Genomic DNA, 5,612 nt, shown 5'->3' with positions numbered 1-5,612 from the left:
AGCCAATGATCCATTTTGAAACATATTATGTATAACTTACCATTATTTTTTTTTGTTCACTAGATTAAGTCAGTCATCATAAATGACTAGTACAACTAATTTGTGGCTTGGTAAATAAGATATATATATATACACTTTCCATTATTCATTTATATAATATAATATATAACTTTAGCTTAAATGTTATATGTTTGAATTTTTCTACATGTAGTTTCGGATCAATTTTATTTAAAATTTAGTAAAAAGATATTTTATTCATTGTCATATTTTAATTTATTTTCCTAATATTAAATCATTTCCTACATTCAAAGTAGCATTCTAAACCATATAAAACCAAAATTTCATCCCAAACTTAAAAACCGATTATACATGAATATCATTGATCTTCACTCTGTAGTCCTCGAAGTGGTGAATTCACAAACAATGTCGCAACCTCATAAGGTTTTTTTGTGCATATTAAACGGAATCTACGCTCATCCGGCAATATCACGCCAATAAGACAAGTGTATGCCAAGTTTTGTTTGAAGGCATCTTACTACCGCCATGCCAGTGACAACACAGTAAACGAAGCCAATAAAGCAGTGTGCTCTGTCACACTTTTCCAGTTTCAAGAACGTGACTGTAAACGCTTAGACTCAACAATTGTGCGAGTTACGTGATACCAATATCATAATAAAATAGAGAAATCAATATGATAAATAATATCTCAAAGTAACGCACCACAAGCTAAACAGAAATCTTGGTAATATGCCATCTTTATAGATACAATGGAAGAATATAAACAGAAGTTTAAGGAAACTTAAAAGCAGCAGCCCCATTCAAGGAAACAACAACTAAGTTCAGGTTGAGGAGGAAATAAAACGTTATTGCTTGAAATTCAGACGTCATACCATAATTTCTGTCCATGTTAATATAATGTTACGATCCTAAGTCAAACTTATCAATTTGAGTTGCAATGAGGACTCAAACTCCCAAGTCAAACATGAGTTAGGTTGACTTGACAATTCTAATTCAAATCGACTTATTATGTCCAAAATCCATATTGTTCTGTAGTATGTACCATCATATGTACTTTGAAATGCATTAGAATTGAAAACTTGCATTATATGTTAAATGGGAACCTCAACAGCTAAGGATGCACAAGTTCTCGTTGCATCCCTTCGATCTGCATACTCTGCAACTCCTACCAAGTTGAAGATCATCGATCTGTATGTGGTCTATGCAGTTCTCACGGCAGTTGTGCAGGTTGTCTACATGGCAATAGTTGGATCATTTCCCTTCAATGCTTTTCTTTCAGGAGTTCTATCCTGCACGGGGTCAGCTGTGCTTGCAGTTTGTTTGCAGATGCAAGTCAACGAAGAAAACAAGGGATTCAAGGATCTTCCTCCAGAAAGAGCATTTGCAGATTTTGTTTTGTGCAATTTTTCACTTCACTTGGTGATAATGAACTTCCTAGATTAGTGGATAAGGACATGCAGAATTGGAATGAGAGGGTACCCGTCACAAAGCAACAACATTATAGGGGCCTGATTCCTATTTTTCTGTTATTATAGCTACTGTTCTATATTGTTTTATGAAGTTTCTTTGTCAATATGATCTAATAATTATGCATATATGAAAATTATTTATGTAGGGTCTGCGTGTCACTCATTTTCTTTTCCCAATTTTCTCAAGCTGCAACATGATACACTGGCGTTTATGCAGGTTGATAACCTAGCTGTAATCCTACCTCGATACAGTGATATTATAAGATTTATAACCTAGATCAATTTAGTGTGGAATTGTCATTTTGTTCTTGATACATGTTTACATGTCTGTTGTTAAATTTTTTTTTCTAACAGTTTCCGTTTTACTGCTTCTTTGTAACTGCAGGTTCTTTCCACGCCTCTGATCAAGTGGTTTAGTGTTTCTGTGCATGCAGAGGTATCAAGTGACATGAGCCACCAAATGCTGATGCTAGAAAAGATTTGGCACCCAATCCTGACTCTCTACAGAATTGCTACCCACTGATATCCTTTGATTCAAGTCTTGTAAACCAACAATCACCTTTGCTAGTTTCAGCTAATGTGAATGGGTGCCCAATATTTCTGCTGGCAGAAATTGGGGCTTATGTGATAACCAGAAGAAATATGGATACTGTTAATTTATGTGGTTCCTCTGACCTTAGTGAGGCTCCACGATTTCCTCTTGTAGCGATACAATTTAACATGATGACATCAAGACAGTTATATCAATGCAATAATTTAGATTTTCCCAATGTCAAATTTAGCTCTTCAAGCAACCGAAATCAAAATTCTGTAGCAATTTCAAGCATTTCATACATGGATAGTGAATATTCAACTTCAACTCCGTGAAAATGGATGAAAGATGAGAAGAATGAAAATGGATGAAAGATGAGAAGAACAAAATATTTGTCCCCTATTTATGTTAATAAGAATGCTTATGTTCTAAAAGTTTGGTGGTTATTCACATATTCTGAATCATATGACATCAAGTGTGCCATTTGCTATAATATATGCATTTTAGGAAACATTTTTTTTTCTACATATGAGCAAATGACATAAAGGCCTCTTATGTAAAATCAAGGCTCCAATAACATTTAGATCACTGATGTGGCTGGCTCTAAATAGCAATATCTACTTGGGAGGTACTTCAAAAGAGATCCTGGCAAGGACCAGGTCCTCTTATGTTATGTAGAAAAGATGAACTGAACATCAATCATTTATTGATGGACTGCCCATTTACAAAGGAGCCATTGAAGAAAGTTTTTTCTCTAACAAGGGGGATAGGTAAATGGGAAGGCCTTTCCTTGGTGGAAGCTCCAAAAGATGGAGGGAAAACTCAATATTGGTGAATCATAAAGCTCTTCCCTGCATTGTCTCTTGGTCAATCTAGATCACAAGATATGACATTCATTTCAGGATAAATGTTGCACCCCCCTGGAAATGTTTAAAAAATCAAGTATATTTGTGAGGATGTACATGATCTGATGCAGAAGGCACAAAAGAAATCAAACCTCCTGTAATTGACAAATCCAAAGCTGGGAATTATTCAATGGACCCAGCCAAGGGAACCCAGCCCTCGTGGAGCAGGAATTCTGTATCTCAATGAAAGATACTACTTCACCTTTAAACATCAAGCAGTGAAACAAATAATTGGGCAGAGCTTCATGCACTTCTAAATCTGCTGAAGGTAGCTGTGGAAAAAGGTCTTATCCAGATTGCAGGTGTTTGGGGACTCCAATCTCATGATAGAATGGGTCCATGGATTCTTCAATCTACAAAACATCTCTGAAGCCCCTCCTTGATCAGATATTGGCAGTGGCACCAGAGTTTGAAGATATTTCTTTTCCACGTGTAAGAAGTTAGTTCAATAGAGTTGTCAGTGAGCTCTTTAAGCAGGGTGTGTTGGATTGTTGAAAATATCATTTCGGGAAATATATTACCGATGAACCAGAAAGAAACTTCTCAAAAATATCAAGGAAAATATTTGCAATTATCAGAAGATATCAATAAGAATAAACATAGACCTGAATAATTGTGAAAATATCAGACAAACCAGCAACCTTATTCGCAACACTGGTTGGGACAGCAATGTATGCTTCAGACTGAGGATCATAGGAAGGTGGAGGAGCCTTTTCATATGCCTGAATTCAATACCTCCTTGTCAACTCTCAAGCGACCTAAAAATCCAAAATTGCACTGTTTATGGTAATAGGAGGAAATGATGAAGAGGATATCTTAATCCTTAAGAAATCTTGCAGTATTTCAATTTTTGAGAGTCAGTTTCGAGGCACAGCACACTTATTTTTGTTGTAATTTTTGTTAACCAGTAATATGATGCCCATACATGGACTGTAACTAGATGCAACATTAAATGCATGCCTAGGATTAGCATAGACTGTCTATGGACCCCTTTTTTTTTTTTTTTTTTATAGCATAACGAGTTACTAATACATGCTGACATTGATGGTCATTATCATCCATCCTCAAAATTATGTCCCCCACTCAAGAGTTCTTTTCTAACTCCACCTGTATGTAGTGTTTAGTAACTCCCACCCGTAAGTGTCACTTCATCAAGAGTTGAGTTGTAACTCATATTTTCTTAAGAAAATTGGGATCACTAGCCATAAAATGGCTCTTAGACATTAGAGTAGGGATTTTTTTTTGTTAAGAGTGTTATTGCAGGTAGTGTGGATGAGACACTCTGAGACAAGAGTAGCCTGCAAACTGCCTGGACTTCACACTGAATTGGCATTCATACCTTCTCAGGAAAGTTTTAGACAATATGAGCAGAGGTTTTGGAGCATTTGTCGGTTGCTACTAGTAGCTACTCTTGGTTTTTCTTCTGTTGTTAGCGTTATAGAATCTGCTAACAAATCTACTAAAACTGCTGGAGTTTCTATCATTTAATGTTGAAACTGATGTTGCTGGCATTAAAGATTAATACTCTTGTTTTTCATTTCTGTTGTTTGCTGCTGAAAGTGTCCATCACTTTCAGGCTTAATAAAAATTGATGCCAAGTCAGCCCCCTCCATGGGAACAAGTCGGCCTGGGCCTCCAAGAGCCACTTATTCGACCACCTGGACAGATATATATGAACTGGAACATATGATTGACTCGGTTAATTGGTTGGTAGAATAAGTAGCTCATTACAAGGCTGCCATCCAGACTTTGCTTTCTGATTTATGTTGTGGATGCAAATGCTATACTAGTGCCCACTAATATTTGTAATTTGGTTTAAATGGACCACAGCTGCAAAATTTGCATTCGTAAAACATTATGTCAAATGCAGATTATACATTTTCATATATAGCTTGAGAATAATAAACCCGTCTCCTATCCATTAACAATTTAACACCCGGCACAGACTCAAGATTTTATTAAAATCAGTTCACTGGGGAAAAACCCTTTCGTACCATTTCCTGCACCAGCTTTCCAGCTTCCGGTAGACTATCTGACTTTCGTGTAGCACACAGAGCACTCAAGAGAATGTTGTAAGTATCTAGATTAGGAAGACAGGGTCCAGCTCCCATGTCCTTCAAGATGCTCAGAGCTCTTTCAATTTGACCTAGATCACAAAAATATCCAATAATAATGTTGAAGGTCCGAACATCGGGGTGACAACCATTCTTTTCCATCTCATTCTTGAACTCCAAAGCTCTCTCCTTTATTTAATTCAAGTCATATGTTCTGTTTTAAATATGGTGCTGAATCTGCTGATACTGACTCCACTAACAGAGCAGAATATTTTTCCCTCTTATTTACATTGGGCTGGAAGGTTCAATTTTGTAAGTATAGATATTCAGTTTTAGCAAGAGGCCCGCAACATGGCTCAGATGCATCCTATAGCAAAGAATTTGAAAATTTGAAAGATGAAAATTCATCATTCCAATTTACACGATCTTGTGACACTATTTGTGGGAAGTGCTAGGGCCTTTTACTATTCACATTTATCTTGAGACTCATTTTTAAATCTGAGAATAAATTTTACTAGTGCCGAGTAAAAGAAACAATGTTGAGATAAGCCTTTCAATTCTTCTTTTAAATTAATCACAAACCATTGCACAAACGTTACAGAAGCTCTCCTTTCCAGACATACTTGTCCTTTTG

The 5,612-nt window shown here is 36.2% G+C and overlaps 1 pseudogene; it reads left to right on the top strand.

Annotated features, from left to right (window-relative positions):
• The first annotated feature begins 217 nt into the window (after window positions 1–217).
• Window positions 218–2,240, top strand: LOC149202038 (dolichyl-diphosphooligosaccharide--protein glycosyltransferase subunit DAD1 pseudogene; annotated as a pseudogene).
• Window positions 2,241–5,612: the final 3,372 nt, after the last annotated feature.

This window comes from Pinus tabuliformis, chromosome 2_1, assembly GCF_031772625.1.
Source record: "Pinus tabuliformis cultivar Carrire ecotype Pingquan chromosome 2_1, CPIR1, whole genome shotgun sequence".
Lineage (NCBI taxonomy): Eukaryota > Viridiplantae > Streptophyta > Pinopsida > Pinales > Pinaceae > Pinus > Pinus tabuliformis.
This window is presented reverse-complemented; position numbering and strand designations above follow the sequence as displayed.